The 25,193-nt window shown below is 40.0% G+C and overlaps 1 pseudogene; it reads right to left on the reverse strand.

Annotated features, from left to right (window-relative positions):
- Window positions 1–4,056: 4,056 nt before the first annotated feature.
- On the reverse strand, window positions 4,057–20,256 carry LOC112921303 (cytochrome c oxidase subunit 7B, mitochondrial pseudogene; annotated as a pseudogene).
- Window positions 20,257–25,193: the final 4,937 nt, after the last annotated feature.

Genomic DNA, 25,193 nt, shown 5'->3' on the forward strand with positions numbered 1-25,193 from the left:
TTTTCCAGAGGCAGAAACAATTCTGTGGTCAAAATGGGTGCTGACCAAGAGTGTCCTTTTGTTAAGAGTATCTTTACTTACAGATTGGGCGTGTTAGCGTTTTTGTCTCATATGTTTCCTTTCAGGAGGAAACTTAACATTAGTCAACAAAGCATGGTACTGTGTTAAAGCCAAGAATTGCATTTGGTCTATGTTCCCTCAGTGGGGCCATTCTTGAAGGTGTGGCCTTTCAGCCCTGGGGGAGCCATTAACTGAAGGCCCCCTGCGCTTTTTGCCTTAGCAACTTCTCTGCTTCTTTGATCCCTAGGCTCTTGTTAAATCCACTAATTTACTAATTCACAGCCCTGGGGATTTTAATTGAAGCCAGCATGAGTAACAGTTAAGGTCTCATGGCAATTATTGGGGCAAATAAAATAACCCCTTCCAATAACTAAAGCTACTTACTAAGAATTCAAACCTTATCAATTTCTTTTCATACCCAGAGATTTCTAGAAGATTTATTTCTCCAGGTTCATGCCTTAAGAGATAATGAACAGTAGATGAACACATTGAAAACTGGCTTTTCTGGCCAGAGGGAACATCTGTGCCTTAATGCTTTGCATATATAGTGGAAAGGGATCCACTTCATTTGTTTACTTTTGCAGAAAAGCAGATAGATAATTTAGCATGGGACAGTCAGGGTAGATATGACCCTTCAGCTGCCCCCAAGAATGTCAACAGCTCTGTATTCAAATGTGAAGATCAGTGACTTCACACCCTAAGGGCTCTTTTGATGGTGTTCCAAAAGCCATTTGGTGAGCTTTAATCTTTGTGCCTTGAGATAGTCTTTTAGGCTTCCCAAAGGGGATTTTAGATTAGTGCTACCAAGTATTTGCAGGCAGCTCAGGCAGTGAGGGCTTAACATGTTGAGGGTTTCCGTACTAGAAGGCCTATCCTTGCTGTTCTTGTCCCACTCTCTGTTGTCTTTCTGTGGCTTCTTGTTCTTCTTATTTTTAAATTTCTTTCATGTTGTCCTTGATATTTGTAATATTAATTTTATGTCAACTTGATTAGATCACAAGATGCTCAGTTATCTGGTTAAACATTATTTCTGGATGTGTCTGTGAGGCTGTTTCTGGCAGAGGTTAGCATCTGAATCAGTAGACTGAATAAAGTGGATTACCCTCCCCAATATGGGTGGGCTTCCTTCAATTCACTGAGGGCCTACATAGAACAAAAAGATAGAGGAAGGTTGAACTGACCCTGCCTGTCTGAGCTGGGACGTCAGTTTTCTGCTGTGGTGCTCCTGGTTCTCAGCTGTTCAGAGTCTGACTGGAATCTACACTATCTACTCTCAGCTATTTGAATGGCTCTGCTGGGTCTCCAGCCTGCAGGTGGAGATCATGGGATTTCTCAGACTATAATCATGTGAGCCAGTTCGATATAATCTCTTCCTCTTTCTCTTTCTCTTGCTCTTTCTCTTTCTCTTTCTCTTTCTCTTTCTCTTTCTCTTTCTCTTTCTCTTTCTCTCTCTTTTTAAGTAGGCTCCATGCTGGGCATGGAGCTCAAGGGAGGGTTTGAACCCATAACCCTGAGATCAAGACCTGAATGAGATCAACAGACGCTTAAATGACTGAGCCAACCAGGTACCCCAATAAATCTCTCTTTATATTTAATCTCCTGTTGGTTCTGTTTCTCTGGGGAACCCATTCTCATATTTCACCTGTGTGAAGTCGATGGGAAAGTATGATTCCCCAGACGAGGTACCAGATCCCAGACACTGGATACTTCTAGAGTTAGCACTGAGTAAATGTGTCTACTTGCTAGGGATATGCATCAGAGCTGGTTTTCTTCTACATGGTTGGGATTAGAAATTTAATGACTTCCATAGGGTATCAAAATGTGTATATGTTTGTAAAGACTCCCAAGTGGTCTGATCTTATCACTGATCAAATGTATTTCTTGCCCTAGTCAAGATGACAAAAAATCTAGATTCTTATGTAGACTACATTGAAAGATTCAGTCATGTTTGTATATATCTTTTCTGTGTGACAGTCTACTTTTTAGCATTTTCCTTATGATAAAAGTTGACTGTTGGGAAATTCCTATTTGTCTTGGTATGGCAATAGGTATTTCACATGTGAGTGCCAATAGTTATTCCTGTCTGGAGACTTATGCTGAGAAGAATAATGATTCTGCATCCAATTTCAGTATGAAAAACTTGCACCATTGATTAGCAGCACCTGCCAGAGGAGTAGAAGTCAGACACAGTGACATATTTGTCACCTCCATTCATTTAGCCACTAAATATGGAGTGCTTGTTACATGCATGGCACTATTCTAGGGGAGAGGGCATTTTGTTGCCTAGTCTCTATCGTAGGTGCAGGGGCACTGTTGTAGGAGCTGACTCTTTGTTACTCCTGACTGACTCATTATTTTACAGGTCTAGATAGGTCAAATGATTCATCTGAGGCCACATAACTAGTCAGAAGAGTGTCAACCAGAAACAAAGGACTCTTGACTTCCTAATTGTCCATCCTATGACCCTCTCACTATTACCTGGTGAACTGATTGTAAGCATTTTTATTCTAGGCAACTTAATAGTTGTAGAAAAATTCTTGACCTTCTTGTGTGTCTTTAATAAAGGTTTGACCCTCAACTTGGGCTGTAATCCAGGAATGAGACTTTTCCTTCTTTCTTGGAGCCTTCCATGCTGAATTACCTGCCCCCTTTGAGAATGTAACACAGGCAGCAGTGCCTGTGGAAAATTCTTTGTTGGCAAATATCAATGTGGATTTAGTTAAAGCAGGATATTATCCAAAGACCCTATGGAGGTTACAGAGTGCCTGGGGAGGGGAGGGGGAAGCTCTGTGGATCAAAGTGTCAAATGGTAGTTGGGTGAATTTTTCCATGGCTAAATTCCAGGAAAATGATCCCTGATATGCTTCTGTTGTTCAAAGTAAGCCCGTTCCTGCCCAGGGCTTGTAAGAGTAGGCATGTCCAGATGGGTGGGTGGAGAGTCACTTGGGAAGAGAGATTATTTTTTCTCATTAGGATCCAGTTTATTTCACCAGTTCCTGAGCTCACTCTACCCCGTAGTTAGGGAAAGGGTGTGTGCCTCCCTGCTATGATTTCAATCTGAACTTCAAACCTTTGCAAAACAGGCTACTCTATCTCTTTTCCTGCTTTGTCGCCATGGAAAACTGGTGAGATCTGACCTCCTCCCAAAGTGTTTAAAGCAAAGTGTCTACTCAGAACTCTGTGGGCTCTTACTACAATTCCAGGGAGGACAGAATTCTGGCCACTAGTGGAGAAGGCTTTGCTTGCCCCATGAATCTTTCTTTCAAAGAAATCATAAGCTAATTTATATAACCATGTCTATTTAAGGGTTGTTGAAAGGATTTCTAGGAAGTTAAGACAAATCTGAAATAGATGTTCTAAAATGCCTCTATCCATGAGGGCATTATTTTTAAGAAGCTTACTACTGGTCATTAGAAAGACTGATATAGCAGGATTTGTCTGGCCCAGCTCAGATCATTTTGGCCCACTCAAACATTGCCCACAAACGATCCTGTATGAGTCCATTGGCTTCCCTGGCTCTCTGCCTGAGAACGGTCCCTGGCAGTGCTTTCTGGACACAATGTTGGGGAGTTAACACCGGAGGAGCAACCTTAGTCAATAAGGGACAGGACTTGGTGGGTAAATCCTCCAGCTTCCTCACCCCCACAGTAATGAGTTCTGAGGTGAGTCTCTAAGAGGTCTCAGTGAGATAAAGCCCAGCTATCTGCAGCCAGAAGTTTCTCATTTATGCCCCTTAACTGACTTGCCTCCCTTCACTGTCTCAGTTTCCAGTTTTGTCACCATGAGTTCTTGTCACCTCCAAATAAAACTTGTACCCAGATCCTGGTGTCAGGCTTATGAGGAAACCCAAATAAGACTTGACAGACAGACCTCTGTATCTTTTTCTGCCTGAGCTGGAATATCTAGATTGTAGAAAGGGTGGGGGTATTTTTTTTTTTTTTGAAGGTTTCAAATGTACTTTATTTCTTAAATCATGCCACATTTTAGTGGGTGCACAGTGCTTTCACTTGGCATCAATTATGAGTTGGTTTTGAAACAATCCATTACTACACCAGCTGGGATTACTGATCCCTCCGCTCCTTTGGGGTGACTCTGCCAACAGAGGACAGGTTCCATTCTATTCCAATTTGTGTTGCTGTATATGCCCATACAGCAGTACAGAAAGTGGCTCCACTAGCTAATACAGCATTACCATATTTGTCATGGAAATCAGGTGCCTGTTTCTGGTTATTCTGGCCAAGCTGGGAGAACTTCTTGAAGCCTCAGCCTTCTCCGCTCTCCTCTGTTGGCAGGTATGTTTGTCCACCTGAGGGGTTGTCTTATCCAGGGTGGGAGACACAGCACCACAATGTAAACAAAGGAAGAGTCACTTTGGAGGAGCACCTGGGTGGTTCAGTCAGTTAAGCAATTGCCTTTGGCTCTGGTCATGATCCTGGAGCCTGGGATCAAGCCCTATGTCAGGCTCTGCACTCAAGGGAGACTGCTTCTCCCTCTCCCTCTGCTCCTCCCCATGCATTCTCTCTCAAGTAAATAAATAAAATCTTGAAAGGAGTAGTCCTTATTTGGGAAATAGAAGGTGTTACTTTCCTGGTCTGATTTCATGAGCTCTTCTGTGACCTTTCTTCCTCTAGCATACTTCCCTACAGTGCCTCCCCTGTCCTTCTCTGTGGTCTGGATTCCTCTGCATTCTTTCACAGCTCTACTAGGCTGGGAAGTTAGTGAATATTGGGAGATGACCAGAGAGCTAATGGGCTAACATGTTGATGATTATAATAGCTAGTGCTTCTTGAGTGTCCACTCTGCGTCAGGCACCCTGCTAAGGACTATATAAGGATTATTTGTCTAATCCTTTAATAATCCCAGAAATTAAGTACTATAATTATCCCTGTTTTAAAGATAAGAAACCAAGGCACAAAGAGTTTAAGTAATCTTCCCAAGGTCACACAATCAGTAAGTACTGGGGCCAGTACACAAACTCCTATTTTTTTTTATAATAAATTTATTTTTTAATTGGTGTTCAATTTACCAACATACAGAATAACACCCAGTGCTCATCCCGTCAAGTGCCCCTCTCAGTGCCCGTCACCCATTCACCCCCACCCCCCGCCCTCCTCCCCTTCCACGACCCCTAGTTTGTTTCCCAGAGTTAGGAGTCTTTATGTTCTGTCTCCCTTTCTGATATTTTCCATACATTATTTCTCCCTTCCCTTATATTCCCTTTCACTATTATTTATATTCTCCAAATGAATGAGAACATACAATGCACAAACTCCTATTTTTCAATAAATATTTAACACCTGTGTGTCAGGCGAAAAAGACGGGTAACACCCTTGTTTCCTGTTCTACAGTCTCTCAGTCACTAGTGCCATGCAGAGAATTAAAATAAGCTGATATGGTGGAGTTGCAAGGTGGCCACTTCAACCTGGGAAGTCAGGGAAGGCTTCTTGGAGGAGGCGACATTAAAGCTGCTATCTGAAGGACAAGGAGCCAGACTCCAAAGATAATGGGGAAGAAAAATTCTGCAGATGAACAGCTGGGGCAACCAAAGAGTCAAGGCAAAAACAGAAAAGAGAGGAAGAATGATTTCTGTGAGAGGAGGGAAAGGCAGGAGGGTCCCTTCTGGAGCCTCCCAGTTGCCATTCTTCATTTGATCAGGTCTTTCAAAACTCAAAGGGACTCTGGGGCTCCCCAGTGGGAATTAGGCCAAGGGGCCCTATTAAGCTTATAATACCAGCCATATGGGTAACAATGTGATTAGGACCAGGGTGGGAGGCTAGGGCACACCCAGCTGGCAGGCTCCCTGGCTTGCTGCACTCTGACCTCATCCCGGAAGCTGGGCAGTGCTGCAGGCTAGGAGCCACCCAGAGATTTGGTGGGAGGGCTTTGTGTCAGGTTGGCACTATCTCCACTCCCTGACAGGACGAGGCCTGGGCAGCCACATCTGGGCTCAGTGCCAGCACCTCATATTGAAAAACAGTGGGACTGATTGCAGTGATGTTTTGCAAAGGAAACAAGGGAGAGAACGTGACGTTGGCTGAGATTACAGCTCACAACATTTCAGGCCTGGGCCAGTTTCAATAATGAAGGATCAGACTCCTCCCAGAGTGTTTCCAGGAAACCTCAAGGTATGAAACTGTTCTAGAGAAAGGAAAACCTCCCAGAACAAATAATAACAGAAGGGCAAATGAATCCTGCTTGTGAGAGAGCATGGGTGAGCAAGAGAGCTCCAACACTGTAACTGGATCTGAGTAGTTCTGGACGAATTCTGTATACAGTTTCTTCCCATTCTCTAACCCTTTTCTTCCCAGTGATCTTTGGGACCAATCCTGCTGAACTGCTGAGGTATCAGTCATAGAGAGGCAAGTAGCTGGAGAAAGGGGATTTGCAGCCGCCTGCCAGCAGCACATTTCACACATTAAGAAGGATACTCCTGGTGGCATGTATAGATTGCATAGCCAAGGCCAAGCTCACTTTCTAGGTCCTGAGATAGAATACCTTGCTGTGGAGGGTGGGAATGTGTGGTGTGTTAAATCATCAATATCCCAGGTGCTTAGATGGAACACCTACCCCAAAAGAGGCAAGAGAGAGGACTGTGAGTTATTTTGAAAAACAAATGCCCCAAGATAAACAAAGGACTTACCTGGGGGTAGAGGGGATATGAAGAGCTGTTAATCAAACCTCATCTGCCTTGGGTACTTAAGCAGTGGGTCCAGAAAATTGTTATGTTCACACCAGTCCCAGTATAAGCCTAAATTTTCCTTTATGCTTAAGGAAGACTTGATGTTCTGACAAAACCACTGCAGTCTAGGCTGGAGTTAGAGTTTTCAGTGGAATGGGCTCTCTTAGTCTCCATGTTTTGGTGATAGAAAGGACAGATAATGTGTCACAGATTGGTATAGGGTCAAGTAGGGCCTTCATGTTTGGGTATGGGGTACATGTGGGGGCCAAAATCCAGCTAGCAGTATTGTCAAAGCTATTTGCTTGCCATGCAGTTGTGTCAGCCCAAAGAAGGGGACACATTTTAAAAACTGGTTCTTCTAGCAGGATATTGGTTCCTAATTCCCAGAAAGGTGTTATTGTGTAAGTCTTTGTCACTAAAGAAAATGTTTCTCATATTTTCCTTCTATATACCTTTTCTCTCTTCCTTCTTTTTTTTTTTCCTCTCTTAGAACACTTCCCCAAATGTCTTCTGGGAAAATGATATGTGATTTATAAAACGAAGGTTCAGTGTTAAAATAAGTTTGGGAAATGCTAGTTTAACCACAGATTTATTTGAGTAGTAGGATTTCTAAGAACATTTCATATGTGACCTGTATTATGAATCTTTGAGACATGCTGTGGTGAGTAGAATTCCCCAAATGTATACAGCCATGGAAGCATCTTGGAGAACTAATGTTCTGTGAACATATGTAGTACTGTTTTTTTTGTCTTGTTTTTGGTTTCAAGTTTTTATTTAAATTCTAGTTAGTTAACATAGAGTGTAATATTGGTTTCAGGAGTAGAATTTAGTGATTCATCACTTATGTGTAACACCCAGCAAGGGCTTTCCTTAATGCCTATCACCCATCTAGCCCATCCCAAAACCTACCTCCCCTCCAGCAATCCTCAGTTAGTACCCTATAGTTAAGAGTCTCTTATGGTTTGCCTCCTTCTCTTTTCTCCCTGCTTCCCCTACGTATTCATCTATTTTGTTTCTTAAATTCCACATATGAATGAAATTATATGGTATTTGTCTTTCTCTGACTTAATTTGCTTAGCATAATATACTCTTGCTCCATCCACATCATTACAAAGGGCAAGATTTTATTCCTTTTGATGACTAATATTCCTGTGTGTGTATGTGTATGTACACATCTTCCTTATCCATTCGTCAGTCAATGGACATTCGGGCTCTCTCCATGGTTTGGTTATTGTTGATAATGCTGCTATCAACGTCGGGGTGCATGTGCCCCTTTGAATCACTGTTTTTGTATTTGTGTAATTGCTCAATCATAAGATAGTTCTATTTTTAACTTTTTGAGAAGGTTGCACACTGTTTTCCAGAGTGGCTGCACCAGTTTGCATCCCTACCAACAACATAAGAGGGTTCCCCTTTCTCTGCATCCTCACCAACATCTGTTGTTTCCTGAGTTGTTTTAGCCATTCTGACAGATATGGAGTGGTTATCTCATGTTAGTTTTGATTTGCATTTCCCTAATGATGAGTGTTATTGGGCATCTTTTCATGTGTCTGTTATCTATCTGCATGTATTCTTTGGAAAAATGTCTGTCCATGTCTTCTGCCCATTTCTTAACTGTATTATTTGTTTTTGGGTGTTGGATTTGATAAATTCTGTATAGATTTTGTATACTAACCCTTTATTAGATATATGTCATTTGCATATATCTTCTCCCATTCTGTAGATTGTCTTTTAGTTTTGTTGATTAGTTCCTTCACTATGCAGAACATTTTTATCTTGATGAAATCCCAGTTGTTTTTTGTCCTTGTTTCCCTTGCCTCTTGGAGACATGACTAGTAATAAGTTGGCTGCAGCTGATGTCGAAGAGGTTGCTGCCTGTGTCCTTCTTCAGAATTTTGATGGATTCCTGTCTCACATTTAGGTCTTTCACCCTTTTTGAATTTATTTTTGTGTATGGTGTAAGAAAGTGGTCCAATTTCATTCTTCTGCATATAGCTGTCCAATTTTCCCAACAGCATTTGTTGAAGAGACTGTCTTTTTTTCCATTGGATGTTCTTTCTTGCTTTGTTAAAGATTAGTTGACCATATAAATGTGTGACACATATAATACTGTTTTATTTTTATTTTATTTTTTTAATAATAATTTTTTTTATTGGTGTTCAGTTTGCCAACATACAGAATAACACCCAGTGCTCATCCTGTCAAGTGCCCCCCTCAAGTGCCTGTCACCCATTCACCCCCATATAATACTGTTTTAAATGATCCAGGTTGCATCCCTTAGATTTTTAGTCAGGAGAAGATTGCTCTGGAAGCCTGTCATTGTTTTGTCAATTGGGAACCTAGGGTAAATGTCAACCAACTGCCTTAATTTCCTAGTGGAGTCATGGCCTCCTTGGTGAAGGAGACAGCATGCTTTTCTACAAGCACTGCTGAAATATTCAAGGGTGCACAAAGCATTTAGCATGTAGGAGGACATCTTCTTGGATGGGTGATTGGGGTTTGACAGTCACTTATTCTTATAATCCTACATAAATGGGATTCTTCAAGCATCAACAACCAAAACCAATTCCTAGGGGGCCAAGAATTTTTTTATGCTATCATTCAAAATAAAGAATAGAAAGAGATAGTAGAATAAGGAATTTATTCTTAAAGACCCACAAGTGTTAAGTTTGCTTGCAATAAGGAATCATGCGGAAAATATCTGATGACTTTGACAGGAGTCTTCGAAATATGGAGAAATGTCTGTCTCCCCCACCCACCTCAAGAAGCAAGTGAACAAACAAGCAAAAAGGATATTTTCTGTGTCTCTGTTGCTTTCCCTTGTACCTTACTAGAGTTTCTATAAGACCAAGAGAAGTTTCTATTCAGACCAGGGGACTACAAATCTCCTTGTAGCCCTAGGGATGGAAAGGGTCTGGCTCCCAAGTCAATGTTCCATTTGTATCATTGTCCTTGCTGACTGTAGCAGGTAGGAGACCAGTCAGTAGAGTCCAGCTTAGAGTGGAATTTGAGAATGTATTTTGTAGGCACAGTTACTGCACCTAGAAAGCTGAAAATGAGATCTTCCAGGAGTCTCTAGGTCAGGAAGGGTGCTGTTAAGCCTCCCACTCACCCACATATTGAGGTCCCATGGATTATCCACTCTAAATCTAGATTGCTGTTTTATTTTGTTTATCCAGCTCTGTGATTCATGCAAATTGGAAACATCTTGACACAGAAAATCACCAAAAAAAAAAAAAAAATAGCAACTACTATTGTTTTTGCTGAAAGTATTATTTTGGTTTGTCGTATATGGATCTGGAACTAGCCCTAAAATTTAAAGGACATCACAGAATCATAATAATCAGGCACACCAGTGAGTCGTTATTTCTGCTTTAGTGCTTGGAGAAGGGGAGATTTCTTACACTGATTGGAAAAGCAGATGAATTCAAATGCAAATCCCCTTGCCTACATGTGGGATTAGAGAAGGTGTACATTATAACAATTTGAATACTCGTTTAAATTTGACTCTATTTGTCTTTCCAGATTTTACTCACATCTATCCTCATTGTGTTTGCCAGCCAGGTAATGAAGAACTTGGAGAGCTTTAAAAGTAATTTCCCTTCTTGTACCCTGAGCTAGCCTCATAGAAGAAGTTCTACAGATTTATGAGTAGAATGACCTTACGTTTTGGTTTGCCCAGACAGTCCTGGTTAATGCTTGTTGATGGATTAATGATTGTTCATTATTTTTAGCTCCCAATTTCACTCTCCTAAGTGTCCTATTTGGATGATAAATTACATGGTTTCTCTACTCATGAGTGGGAGAAGTGGGTAGGTAGAAGAAATACCACAGTTGGTAAATCTCCCCTTTTAAATCATTTTGGCTACACCATCATTTAAATAATAAACACATTTTGTATACACACATATACATTTATTTTTTAAGTTATTAACTTTAGACAGTATGTATTAATTCTCTACTGCATAAAATGTAAAATGATACAAATGGAACATCATCCACATATAGCATTTCCTCCACTTTCATCACCCTTGCTCCCTCCTAGCTTTGGTCAGTCATTATATTACTTTCACATTGTCAAGATTTACATTTGTTAGTAGCATGTATATTCTGTTGTGTTATGCAACAACTTTCTGTTTTGCCTGTAGGTGGATTCTAAAAGTTGAAATGCAGTGAAAAATATTTATAATATCATACTTATGTAACTATTATTCCCAGTAGAATCAAGTAACATGAATGAACCTTTAATTTATTTTTTTATATATTTTTTAAAGATTTTATTTATTTATGAGAGACACAGCGACAGAGAGGCAGAGACCTAGGCAGAGAGAGAAGCAGGCTCCTTGTGGGAGCCTGACACGGGACTCAGTCCCAGGACCCCAGGATCATGCCCTGAGCTGAAAGCAGACGCTTAACCGCTGAATCACCCAGATGTCCCATGAATGAACCTTTAGAGAAGTATATCCATCCTATGCCATAATCAAGACAATGTTTCAACTCAAATGGATTACCTTTTTTACCTTGTCATAATTACTCAGGGTTTTTGTTTTGTTTTGTTTTGCTTTATTTTCAATTATATCTGAAGTACTTTTTCCCCCCACAGGCTTTGTTTGTTATTTCCTCCTTTGGAGTTACTATTTTTCTTTTCACTTGTTAACTGAAAGACATGTCCTTAAGAGCCTCCATGTTCTTCTTCTTCTTTTTTTTTTTTTAAGATTTGTTTTAGAGAGAGCAAGCATGCATATGCATGCACAGGGGTAGAGGTATAGGGAGGAAGAATCCCAAGCAGACTCCCCACTGAGCACAGAGCCCCAGGTAGGGCTTAATCTCTCATGACCCTGAGATGAGATCATGACCTGAGCCAAAATCAAGAGTCAGATGCTTAACCAACTGAACCACCCAGGTGCCCCAGAGCCTCTAGGTTTTTAATCATAAATGGAACCATCTTGTTCTTAAAGACTTTCACAGAAAGCTCTAACCTCTTGTTTTAATTTGGATCAATTGCTTTCTAAGTCAATTGCAAAGTTGTCATCTTCAATTTTCTATTTATTGGGTTCTTGTAATAGTTCCTTTCCCTCTCAGAAACCATTTATTATTCTTAAATATTTTTTGTTGTTTTGCTGAAGGCTATTATCAAATAATGTACAGAATAATTTTTTGTATTGCTGGATTTTTGAAAATGTCTTTCTTTCACCCTCATATACAATTGGTGCTCATCAAGATCCCAATCTAGTGCATCACTCTGGGTCCAATCAGGAGACAGAAGCCACACAGTAGTTTAAAGGTAAATAATGTAAAGAATTATTAACTCTAATGGAGGACTGGAACAATGAGGAATTATCTAGTAAGAAGTAAAGAGAACTCTCTAAAGAATATAGGAATAATAGATATAAATAACAGTTCTACCCCCTCTGCTGAGAGAATTCCCAGGAAGAGCCACCCTGAGCCCAGAGCTGAAATCCAGATCTTTTTGGAGAAAGGACAGCCATGGCTCATTGGATAGCAGAGAGGATGCTGTGGTGCCATGCTAGTTGGAAATCTACCCTCTGGAACTTGCTAGAAATCTGCCCTGTAAGGAGAATTGTTAGGGAAAATTGTTCATGTGTCTGTTCAAGGGTCTCTCACCAGGGATGATGCTGTACGATGAAACAGCTCCAGCAATGACTCCAGGAGTACTTCTGGCCACTGGGTGCTGCTGCCAGCTTTGCACTTTGGGAGGTGGTTGCTAGAAAAGCTGCTGGTGCTGCAGCAGCCTGCTGAGTGATAGTACGCAAAGCAGGACACAAAACCCTGTGAGGTTGCTTCAGCCTCATCTACTGGCAAAGCTTTGGTGATGGCTGTCAAAGAAAAATAAAGGGCCTAGGTCAATTTTTATAGAGCAAGCAAAAAAGGACAATTTGGAGCAAAGAGGCAATAAATCAATAACTGGCACATCTAGGTTCAGAAGTATGTCATTGGGATATTGAAGACTTTATTGCCTTCTGATAGCTTGTGATACACAGGAGAAGTGTAATGTTATCCTATTATTCCTTTGTGGGTGACCTGTTTTTTCCTTTCTGCAAAGTTTTAGAATTCTCTTTCTCTTTAGGATTCTGAAAATTTCATCAGTGTGTGTCCGGATGTCAACTTTTTTCCCTATTTACCTGCTTGAGACTCTGTGGATCCTCTAATCTAAAGACCTGAGTCTTCAGCTCAGGAAATTCTTGTATTTGATTATCTTATTATTATTCCCTCATGCCAATTTCTGTTCTCTTTTGAACTGTTTCTAAGCAAATGTTGTACCTCTTGTATTGGTCCTTTCTGTCTTTGCAACTTTCTCCTCAAACTTTCACTGTCTTTTGGTTGAAGTTCTGGGGAATTTTCTTTGCTTTATATTATACATTACCATTTCAGGCTTGGCTGTGTCTGTGTTAATATTTCACACTCTCTGTTAAATAATTCTACATTAGTAGTAATATTTTAAGTTTCCAGTAATCTCTTTTTTCTGATACTGCCTTCTTGTAACAGTGTTCTTATTTTATGAATGCAATATCCTCTTGAATCTTAGGATACTAATTTAGAATTTTTCTCTTAGTTTTTTTTCTATTCCTTGAATTTTCTGTTTCCTGAAGGGTTCAATTACTTTGTTTTGGTCTCTCCATTTTATATGGCTGATTTCCCTAAAGAGTTCTAGTTTTTTGTTTGTTTGTTTCAAGTTTTTATTTAAATTCTAATTAGTTAATACTGGTTTCAGGACTAGAATTTAGTGATTCATCACTTACATATAACACCCAGTGCACATCACAAGTGTCCTCCTTAATGCCCATCACCCATTTAGCCCATCCTCAGCCCACCTCCCATCCATCAACCCTCAGTTTGTTCTTTATAGCTAAGAGTCTGTTTCATGGTTTGCCTCTCTCTCTTTTTCCTTCCATGTTCATCTGTTTAGTTTCTTAAATTCCACATATAAATGAAATCATATAGTATTTGCCTTTGTCTGACTGACTTATTTTACTTAGCATAATACACTCTAGCTCCATCCGTGTCATTGCAAAGGGCAAGATTTCATTCCTTTTGATGACTAATATTACTGTGTGTGTGTGTGTGTGTGTGTGTGTGTGTGTGTGTACACATCTTCCTTATCCATTCGTCAGTCGATGGACATTTGGGCTCTCTCCATGGTTTAGTTATTGTTGATAATGCTATCAACCTTGGGGTGCATGTGCTTCTTTGAGTTAGTGTTTTTGTATTCTTTGGGTAAATACCTAACGGTGTGATTGCTCAATCATAAGGTAGTTCTATTTTTAACTTTATTTTTTATTTTTTTTAACATTTTGAGGAAGTTCCACACTGTTTTCCAGAGTGGCTGCACTAGTTTGTAGTCCCACCAACAGTGTAAGAGGGTTCCCCTTTCTCTACATCCTTGCCAACATCTGTTGTTTTCTGTGTTCTTAATTTTAGCCATTCTGACTGGCATAAGGTGATATCACATTGTAGTTTTGTTTGCATTTCTTTGATGATGAATGTTTTTTTTAATAAATTAATTTTTTGTTGGTGTTCAATTTACCAACATACAGAATAACACCCAGTGCTCATCCCGTCAAGTGTCCCCTTCAGTGCCCGGCACCCATTCACCCCCACCCCCCACCCTACTCCCCTTCCACCACCCCTAGTTCGTTTCCCAGAGATAGGAGTCTTTATGTTCTGTCTCCCTTTCTGATATTTCCCACACATTTCTCCTCCCTTCCCTTATATTCCCTTTCACTATTATTTATATTCCCCCAATGAATGAGAACACATAATGTTTGTCCTTCTCCGATTGACTTACTTCACTCAGCATAATACCCTCCAGTTCCATCCACGTTGAAGCAAATGGTGGGTATTTGTCGTTTCTAATTGCTGAGTAATATTCCATTGTATACATAAACCACATCTTCTTTATCCATTCATCTTTCGATGGACACCGAGGGTCCTTCCACAGTTTGGCTATTGTGGACATTGCTGCTAGAAACATCGGGGCACAGGTGTCCCGGCATTTCATTGTATCTGAATCTTTGGGGTAAATCCCCAACAGTGCAATTGCTGGGTCGTAGGGCAGGTCTATTTTTAACTCTTTGAGGAACCTCCACACAGTTTTCCAGAGTGGCTGCACCAGTTCACATTCCCACCAACAGTGTAAGAGGGTTCCCTTTTCTCCGCATCCTCTCCAACATTTGTTGTTTCCTGCCTTGTTAATTTTCCCCATTCTCACTGCTGTGAGGTGGTATCTCATTGTGGTTTTGATTTGTATTTCCCTGATGGCAAGTGATGCAGAGCATTTTCTCATGTGCTTATTGGCCATGTCTATGCCTTCCTCTGTGAGATTTCTATTCATGTCTTTTGCCCATTTCATGATTGGATTGTTTGTTTCTTTGCTGTTGAGTTTAATAAGTTCTTTATAGATCTTGGAAACTAGCCCTTTATCTGATACGTCATTTGCAAATATCTTCTCCCATTCTGTAGGTTGTCTTTTAGTTTTGTTGACTGTATCCTTTGCTGTGCAAAAGCTTCTTATCTTGATGAAGTCCCAATAGTTTATTTTTGCTTTTGTTTCTTTTGCCTTTGTGGATGTATCTTGCAAGAAGTTACTGTGGCCAAGTTCAAAAAGGGTGTTGCCTGTGTTCTCCTCTAGGATTTTGATGGAATCTTGTCTCACATTTAGATCTTTCATCCATTTTGAGTTTATCTTTGTGTATGGTGCAAGAGAGTGGTCTAGTTTCATTCTTCTGCATGTGGATGTCCAGTTTTCCCAGCACCATTTATTGAAGAGACTAGTCTTTCCTCCTTTATTGAATATTAGTTGACCATAAAGTTCAGGGTCCACTTCTGGGTTCTCTATTCTGTTCCATTGATCTATGTGTCTGTTTTTGTGCCAGTACCACACTGTCTTGATGACCACAGCTTTGTAGTACAACCTGAAATCTGGCATTGTGATACCCCCAGATATGGTTTTCTTTTTTAAAATTCCCCTGGCTATTCAGGGTCTTTTCTGATTCCACACAAATCTTCAGAGAGTTAGTCCATGGTATTTTGATAGGGATTGCATTAAACGTGTATATTGCCCTGGGTAACATTGACATTTTCACAATATTAATTCTGCCAATCAATGAGCATGGAATATTTTTCCATCTCTTTGTGTCTTCCTCAATTTCTTTCAGAAGTGTTCTATAGTTTTTAGGGTATAGATCCTTTACCTCTTTGGTTAGGTTTATTCCTAGGTATCTTATGCTTTTGGGTGCAATTGTAAATGGGATTGACTCCTTAATTTCTCTTTCTTCAGTCTCATTGTTAGTGTATAGAAATGCCATTGATTTCTGGGCATTGATTTTGTATCCTGCCACGCTACCAAATTGCTGTATGAGTTCTAGCAATCTCGGGGTGGAGGCTTTTGGGTTTTCTATGTAGAGTATCATGTCATCGGCGAAGAGGGAGAGTTTGACTTCTTTTTTGCCAATTTGAATGCCTTTAATGTCTTTTTGTTGTCTGATTTCTGAGGCTAGGACTTCTAGTACTATGTTGAATAGCAGTGGTGAGAGTGGACATCCCTGTCTTGTTCCTGATCTTAGGGGAAAGGTTCCCAGTGCTTCCCCATTGAGAATGATATTCGCTGTGGGCTTTTCGTAGATGGCTTTTAAGATGTCAAGGAAAGTTCCCTCTATCCCTACACTCTGAAGAGTTTTGATCAGGAATAGATGCTGTATTTTGTCAAATGCTTTCTCTGCATCTAATGAGAGGATCATATGGTTCTTGGTTTTTCTCTTGCTGATATGATGAATCACACTGATTGTTTTACGAGTGTTGAACCAGCCTTGTGTCCTGGGGATAAATCCTACTTGGTCATGGTGAATAATTTTCTTAATGTGTTGTTGGATCCTATTGGCTAGCATCTTGTTGAGAATTTTTGCATCCATGTTCATCAGGGATATTGGTCTGTAATTCTCCTTTTTGGTGGGGTCTTTGTCTGGTTTTGGAATTAAGGTGATGCTGGCCTCATAGAACGAATTTGGAAGTACTCCATCTCTTTCTATCTTTCCAAATGATGATGAGTGTTATTGAGTATCTTTTCATGTGTCTGTTTCCATATGTATGTCTTCTTTGGAAAAATGTGTGCTCATGTGTTCTGCCCATTTCTTAACTGGATTATTTGGGTTTTGGGTGTTGAGGGTTTTTTTTTTTTTTTAAATAGATTGGGTACTAACCCTTTACCTGATATGTCATTTACAAATATCTTCTCCCATTCTGAAAGTTGCCTTTTGGTTTTGTTGATTATGGTTTAGTTATTTTGGTCCTTCTGTTTCATATGGCTTATTGTCCTAAAACGTTCTAGCTTTTTGCGGGTTACTTTCATGTATGAATGAAGAACTAGCCTGATTAATAAAAGGAGGTGATGAAAAAAATAAAAGGGGGTGATGTTAACTTCCTTTGTAGTTGTCTAGGAAAGTTTCCTCAACAGATCCTTTCCCTCAGTGAGATGGCTAACTTTAGGATTTGTGTACTGAGGGAGTAGTGCCAGAAGTCAGTCCACCATGTCCCTCTGCTGCAGGGGATACAAACTGAATTTTCTGAGTCAAAGGGCAAGTAGTGTATATCCGAATCCTTAGTAGGAAAGGAGAATTGGCATACTGACAGCTTTTTCTTGAAATCTTTCAGTGGGATCTTCCAGTTCTATCCTTTTATACTCAATATTCATGAGTTGATTAACTGGTTATCAGCCACCTACTTTGAAAATTGCTGTATCCTGTTTAGTATCCTATTTTTGAAAAGCAATGTCTAATTGAATCTTGTTGTCTTTACCAACATATTTATTTTAATATATATTTTAAGGATTTATTCATTTTTAGAGAGAGAGTAAAGGAGAGAGTGAGGGGAGAGGGAGAGAAGCAGATTCCCCACTGAGCACAGAGCCTGACATGGGGGTGATCTCATGACCCTGAGATCATGACCTGAGCTGATATCAAGAGTAGGATGCCTAACCAACTGAGCCAAATAAAATAAAAGTATTTATTTTAATACTGATTTGGAAATATCTTTGAGTATTTATGAAAATGTACATGTAGGATAATATTCCTAAAAGTGTACCAAATGGCGTTCAGTCTTAACTTGAGAATCAGTGGCTTGGCTGATGGGGAGGAGTTGTGCCTGACTCAATTATTAGCTACTCCGAGCTTTTTAAACAGTTACAGTCATTGCTTCTCTTCTACCTGTACTTCCTTCAGTGAGTGCCCAGAAGTATCTATATGGCATTGGGAGACAGGTCCTTCTGGGAGGTGGGTCTCATGCCACCTTGAGCTTCACCTTTGATTCATTGTGTGACTTTAGTTAATAACCATAACTATACCTGCTGTCCCAAGGGTTTCCCATTGGCCAGGCATTATGTCAAGCCCTGTATAAGCACATTGCTAATTATCTCCTACAACAGCTTCGTGAGAACAGGACCATAATCACCCCCAGACTTACTGAGATTCAGAAAAGTATCCTATGATGGTTTCACAAGTCTATGAATACACTATAAACCACAGAATTATACATTTTAAATGGAGGAATTTTATAGTATTTGAATTATATCTCAGTAAAGCTGTTATTAATTTTTTTTTACCAATCTGAGGTGCAAGTGATTAAAATTATGAATGAGGTTAAGCATCTTTTCTTTTGCATAGTAGAAATTTTTATTTTTCTTTTCATATCTTTCATTCACTTAAAAATGGGGTTGTTGGTTTTTACCCACTGATTCATAAGAGGTCAAGGTTGATCTATCATATATGTTGCAAATATTCTATGTTGCTATTTGACTTTTGACTTTATTTGTGTTCTCTTGTCCATCAGAAAATGCTAACTTTTATTGAGATAAATTTTTCCATTTTTTATGTGTTTGGTGTTTTATGTTATATGTAATGTTTACCTGTCATCAGCTTCAAGATGATTTTTTAAAAAAAATCCATGCTTTCTTCTAGCATATTTATGATTTATTTTAAAAATGTTTAATGTTTTATCCATTTGGAATGGAAATAGAGTGTAAGAATTTAGTGTTTTCTTCCAGATGGTTGGCCAACTGTCCCACCATCATTTAATGATTAATATATCTTAGCTTCATTTATAAGACAGTCATTTCTATCATGTGTTAAATTTCCATATGTGTTTGGTTCTCTAACTTTTATTCTGTTTCACTGATGTTTCTGTCAGTTCATTCATCAAACTCTTTTATTATTGTAACTTTATAATCAATTTAAAACATGGTAAAGTTCTTGTTCCTTTTGCTTTTATTTGGGAATTTTCATGGCTTGTCTCTTATATTTATTTTTTTTAATAGGTGACTTTAGCTTAAATAATCAAGTTTCTGGGGCACCTAGGTGGCTCAGTGGTTAAGCATCTGCCTTTGGGTCAGGTTGTGATCCCGGGATCCTGGAATTGAGTCCCATGCTTCTCCCTCTGCCTGTGTCTCTGCCTCTCTATGTCTCTCATGAATAAATAAATAAAATCTTTAAAAAATGATCAAGTTTCAATAAAAAATTTGTTGTTTATTTGATAGTATGAAATTTACACATTTTATTAGGAGCCTATTCCCTATATGGTTAAAGATGCCCTCTTTTTTGGTTTTCCTATACTTCTTGATATTCCTCTTTGTCTCCTTTACTCTTGTTTGATGGTCCCCAGAGTTGGGTTATTGGTTAGCGGGACTATGAATTTATTGTTTAAACCGGGACACTTTTGAAATTAAACAAATTGCTATGAATAATTGTGCTAGGACAACAGGTGTAAACCAGGACTGTCCTGGACAATCTGGGATATATGGTCTCCCTAGTCATTGGTCCCTTTCCAATTTATAATTTTTTCTCCCCTGTGATCTTATATATTGTCAGTGTATCAGCTACAGTCCACATGTTAATGATTCCCAAATTTGCACCCAGCTTCTCTTTAGTTCTTGATTTGTATTTCCAGCCCTATGTCTGACATTCATCCATGTCCCCCACAGTCATCTCAAACTCAAGTTGGATTCAGTTTCCCTTTATAAATGGGTTCTCCTTGCTTGTTTCCCAGTAAAGTCAGCCATTTAGCCTTTTGAGCTATAATCTGAAATTCATCCCTATCTGGAACTCATCCCTTTCTCATATTTCCCCCATTGGTCTCAAGATCTTTTCAATTCTATCACTGAAATAGTTTTTACATCCAATCCCACTTCTAATTGCCACAGTCTTCTCTTTATTAGGGTCTTTGTGAGTCTCTTTTTCTGGATTATTACAATGGCTTCCTTTCTGGTCATCCTGTCTCAAGGCTTTCCTTACTTCAGTCCAGCCTCCAGTCTCCTATTAGAGTGAAAATGGAAACCTGATCTTGTTATTTATCTGCTGAAAGATTTGTGCTGGCACCACCTTGCCAAACCCCTTACCATGCTATGTAAGGCCATCACAGTCTGGTTCTGTCTTCCTGTTTAAATTCTCACCTCTCCTGATACAGATGCCCTCAGTCATACTGAAAGTCAATCCATCTCCCAAATATACCATGACCCTTCTATAACTCTAACTCTGCACAGACTGAGCACACTAAAATGCCCTTTCTGATCTCTCTTTTTCTGCCCAAAACCAGCCTCCTCAGACACTGAGATAAAGCCTTGCCTCCTTTGTAAAGCCTTCCCTGATTCTCCGAGACACTGAATCCCCTCCTTTGCAGTGCTCCTGCATCTGTCTCTTCACACCTTTCACCCACTTATCACTCAGTGATTCCTTCTCTGTGCTGGTCACTTCTTAAGGGGATGGACTTATTTCTCCAGAGCCTGGTACTTAGCAGATGTTCAATAAATTTTTGTTGAATAAATCCATGAAAGATACTGTGAGCGGTGGTTTGTGACTATTTGTGGTTACCTACAAATTCCATCTGGAATGCCCAGGGCAAGCTTGCTTATTTTTAATATTATAAATTATAACAATAAATTCAAATTATTAATAGTAAAAGTTGTGGAGGACCTGCTTTATTTAATATTATTATAGACCCTTCAGGAGGCATTTTATTCTTTAATCTTAAAAATAACCTATCAAGTTATGTTTTTTTCTAGTCATTTTATGATTAAGAAAGCTAAGGTTGAAAGTGGTTAGGTAACTTTTCCTAAGAGCTAGTAGATAGGATTAGAACCAGCTGTATTTGATTTTAGAATTCACAGTCTTTTCTAACTTCGTTTGGAGGCAACTTTTCCCTCCTAACGATTTTTTGGGATCACATTTCTTCCTCACCATCCCTGATCTCTCTTATTCTTTCTCCTCCTTATCTCAACCCAGAGGCTGATTCTGAACAGCCCACCAGTAGGGCCTAGCCTTTCTGATTCATGACCCCCTATCCCGACCCCAGGTAGCCCCCAGCACCCTCAAACCATTAAAGAGTTATTACTGTCCAAGGTGGGAATGAACTAATCTGAGAAGGAAATCTGTGTACCAGTGGAATGATCCAGACAAGGCTCTCAGGTCTCCTGCTTTCCTCCAAAATCACACAGAGGCATTTAACAGTGGATCTCCTGGGGACACTATTTTGTTTGTTGTTCAGCACAGACAGGGTAATATGAATTTTGGGAATTGGGGGTGAGGGTTTAAGGTTATAAGAGAGCTGCAGCTCAGAGAGATATTTGGGGATGTTAGGAGGCTCAGGCAGTGTCAGAGACTACCAGCTCTGGTCTGGGCAAAGCAGGTTCCATTCATAATCCTATTTAACTTCTATCTCAAAAACTAAAAAATTAGGCAATCATAAGGAAAAAATGTCACTTTTAATCCTTTCATGGTATATGTACTTTAAAATGTTTTTCTATGCATACACCTCTCCCCAACCCACTTTTTCTTCTATAAAAATAAGATCATACTCTGTAAAGTTCTAATATGTATCTTTCATGTTATTGAACAGTCTTGCTCCACACCATTTGCATGCATTCATTAATGGTCATGTGAACAGTTATCTGATGTTGTTTTGGTGTGGCATCCCATGGTTTAGAAATGAATGGGCAAGATGGGGTTGAGGAGGCAAATGGTGGTACACAGGTTTAAATGGCTGACCTGAAACTACCTCATCAACCTACTACATCTGGCTCAGATACTATAAATTAGGGCAAGAAAGAACTTCAGAAATGACTTCACTGGCCACCTCCTTTTACATTTGGGGGCACTGAACCAAAAAGTGAAGGTTCTTTTTTTGTAGTTTGTTTCTAAAGATTTATTTATTTTAGAGTGAGAGAGTAAGAACACAAGCAGGGGGAGGTGCAGAGGGAAAGGAAGAGAGAGAATCCTAAGTAGCCTAGCAGAGAGCCCGACTCCGGGTTCGATCTCGTGACCCTGAGATCATGACCTGAGCTACAACCAAGAGTTGGATGCTCAACCGACTGAGCCCCCAGGCGCCTATGCTTTTGTTTTCCAAAAGTGGAGGTTTTTGCCCAAGGTCACTGAGGCTTACACTGGCAGGTCAGGCCCAGAGCCCAGAATTCCTGGTTCTTTGTCCAGGCTTTTCCTACTCTTCCAGTAGACAATCTCAAATTTTTAGAAAAATGTGATGAATTTGGAAAAATTTTACTTACAGTGCTCATGTAGAGGTTGGAAAGTGAGAGCTTGGAGGGAAGACAAAAACAGAAATTATCTAGACAAGATAAAAGCAAAGTATGAGTGATTATGATCATTGTTAAGAGTTTGAAGTACTAATATAAAGTGAGCATGACCTGTTAGGCATTCTAACAGAAGAACTAGATCAAAAGATATATTTGCTTATTGTTGGTAAGTGGGTTTCAAAGGGTTATAGCTGATATTCACGATAGCTAACCATGTGTGAGGTCAGTGGCTTTAAAGATCTTCAAGTTAAGTAATAGTCTCCCTATTTTTGAAGGGATAATAGAGGCCTAGAGACATCAAGTAACTTCTTCAAGATCACAGAGCTGACTGGCCACTCCTAGGGGTAACTGTGTGTTCTAGCTCGGAAGCCCATCAGAGATACAGGACTATCTGCCTGGAGAAGGAAGGAGGAAACATATATATGTTGCTATACTTGCCTGTGGTCAGGTGGTGCTCTGTAGGTATTAATTCTCCTGCATATCTGGTTGTTCTTGTGTGAACCTGTGGTTCCTGGTCAGGCAGGCCTCAGGGTAGAATGTGAGGAGCTTGTATAGAGGTGCACCTATCAGGCAGTACCTGTATGAGCTGTTCAGAACCTATGCAGAATTGGTGACAGCAGCTGTGGATGGATAAGAGGTGAGGAGGAGATTTGGAGTTGTGTACAAAAAGTATTCTATATTCAGACTAGAACTCAAACCTGCACAGGTAGAACATGCTATGCAGCTAAGACTTCTTTTATTTGTGAAGGCCTTTCTGAAATATGGAGCCTCAAAACTTAGACTCTTTCCTTTATGGCCCAGGGAGCAGGCTGCCATGACTGTTCGTATTTGGGTCAGGAGCCATCTCTAGACAATCATGGCGGCCAGGGAAGCATGGCATGTCTATAAAACGACAGGTGCTGGCATTTAATCATATTTAGAGTTTAGTGAAAGGTACTAAAGGTTCCTAGAAATCAAACAGTAGATGTCCATTAAGACAGCAGCTAATAATGCATTTATCAAAACTTCTTCGATCCAAAGCTCAGAGTTTTAACTTTTATTTAAATCTTGATCTTCACAGGAACTCAGTGAGGTAGTTAGGTAAAAAATGTTTCATACAGAAAATAAGGAAAAGCTGTATCCCTTTGAAGAAAGCCTCTAAAACATTTGCATGGTTTCTCTTGTTTCTCTCCTTCATAAAGTGCACAGAAAGGACACCTTGAATATTGCATCCAGAAGGCTGGGCAGAGTTGGTTCTTTTTGAACCAAATTGGAATGGAATTTCAGAGACAAACTTACGAATACTTCTAATGGCTGTATCCCACAATAGCTTTCCAAGATAGATTCAATTCAACATTCCAAGTGGATACAAAGTTGACTGAAATGGAAAGGGATTATTACACTGAATGGTTTTGGACAGTCTAACCAAAGGGTGTAGGCCCTTGCCCATGTATTAAGAGTCAAACTGTACCTGTCTGCATGCCTGAGCTTTTTGTCCCTGGTACTCAGAGCTTTTTTGGGTGAGGCCAGGGGCAGACTCAAAATCTTCTTACCAGTTTTAATTGGACATTAATCTTATCCTTTGTTCTGGTTGATTTTTCTGAAGAAACCAAGAAAAGCAGGTAGCTTCATGCAGTGTAGTTGCCTTTGTTACTATGAAAGGCTGTAATTAAATTTGCAAACCTAGTTTTAACCCCACACTGTCCTTTGTAGAAAAGAAAAAAATTCTCCTCCTCCTCTTTCTTCTTCCTCTCCCCCTTCTTCTTCCTCCCCTCCTTCTTCTTCCTCTCCCCCTTCTTCCTCCCCTCCTTCTTCTTCCTCTCCCCCTTCTTCTTCCTCCCCCCTTATTCTTCCTCCCCTCCTTCTTCCTCTCCCCCTTCTTCCTCCCCTCCTTCATCTTCCTCCCCTCCTTCTTCTTCCTCTCCTCCTTCCCCTCCTTCTCCTTTTCCTTCTCTCTCTTTATAAAACCAGCTCAGGAGAACAGCTGTACCCTATCCATATTTTGGATAGAGTCAAGTGAAAAAGTACATTTGCTTTCAAGTGTGTTTTCTTGTTTCTTTTTTTCTTTTTTTCCCTGGTTCTGCAGCTGTCAAGCTTCTGACTTAGATAAGTTAGATAAGTTCTTGATATTTCACCTAGTTGAACTGTGTATTGGGGGCTAGATTTTCCTCTCCCCTCATCTCAGCATATGCCTCTTGATTCCTTATTTTGCATCTCCGTCTCCTAGATTTTCCTTTCTCCATTTAGGCCTATCTCCAGAAAATTCCCCATAGAGCAGAAAGGAAAAGAGATGTTCTTAATTTGACTTTGGTACTGGGTGTGAAGGCAGAGGACAGAAGGTCCCACTTCAGAATAAAGAAATACTAAGGGAAGGGTGGTGATGAGAAATCCTGAAACACTGGGTGGGGGTCATTTTTGGCATTTTCCCTAGAACAGGATGAGCATCAGTATGTTGGAGCCAGCTCCAAATCCAAGTTCAGTGATCTCATTTTGGTAGCTTAAAACTAGCCATGAGGAAAGTATTTACACCATGGAGATGGACACACATCACAGACGCTTTTGAAGTGCTGGTTGTTAAACCTTTCCCAGTGAATCATAGATGTTACCACTGAGTGCCTGCATTATTACGGTTGGGAGGCTTGGATTATAATGTCTTTGTAATAGGTTTTCTGTAAAACGCCCATTTGTTCCACTTCCCTTCTCCATATCAGATTCCACTGAGTGAGGTACCAGAGGCTCTATACCAGATGTTAGGGGAACAAGGATCTGATCCAAACTGATTGTCTCCCTGGAACTCTTTCCCCAGATAAAGTATGGCTCACATTCCCTCCCTCCCTCCTTCCCCCTTCTCTCCTTCCCTCCCTCCCTCCCTCCCTCCTTTCCTCT

The sequence above is a fragment of the Vulpes vulpes genome, chromosome 6, assembly GCF_048418805.1.
Source record: "Vulpes vulpes isolate BD-2025 chromosome 6, VulVul3, whole genome shotgun sequence".
NCBI lineage: Eukaryota > Metazoa > Chordata > Mammalia > Carnivora > Canidae > Vulpes > Vulpes vulpes.